We start from the raw sequence: 754 nt of genomic DNA on the forward strand, positions 1-754 counted from the left end.
TCACATGCCTTCACCGTGAGTGTTTTTTGCCATGCACACCTCACATTGTCAAAAATGTATGGGAAAAATTCATTTCAATACATTTCAGTTTGATTTGAAATGTCTTTATTATATATTTTAGTGCCAATATGCCAAGGTTATATTCCATAACTCTCTATTTAAACTAACGTATGGAAAACCAGGCATAAAATCACAATATTACCAGTTTAATATGGCTTAAATTCGAGTTTCATATAGTTATGATTCGATTTATATGCTTCAATATCATTGGTTAGTTAACTTTTGATATTTTCATATTATTTCACATGCCTTCACCGTGAGTGTTTTTTGCCATGCACACCTCACATTGTCAAAAATGTATGGGAAAAATTCATTTCAATACATTTCAGTTTGATTTGAAATGTCTTTATTATATATTTTAATGGCAATATGCCAAGGTTATATTCCATAAAATGTTAGTATAGAATATAGATTCTTCATATATGTATATATATTCGAGAATTTTTTTCTATTTAAACTAACGTATGGAAAACCAGGCATAAAATCACAATATTACCAGTTTAATATGGCTCAAATTCGAGTTTCATATAGTTATGATTCGATTTATATGCTTCAATATCATTGGTTAGTTAACTTTTGATATTTTCATATTATATCACATGCCTTCACCGTGAGTGTTTTTTGCCATGCACACCTCACATTGTCAAAAATGTATGGGAAAAATTCATTTCAATACATTTCAGTTTGATTTGAA

The sequence above is a fragment of the Anastrepha obliqua genome, unplaced genomic scaffold, assembly GCF_027943255.1.
Source record: "Anastrepha obliqua isolate idAnaObli1 unplaced genomic scaffold, idAnaObli1_1.0 ptg000104l, whole genome shotgun sequence".
NCBI lineage: Eukaryota > Metazoa > Arthropoda > Insecta > Diptera > Tephritidae > Anastrepha > Anastrepha obliqua.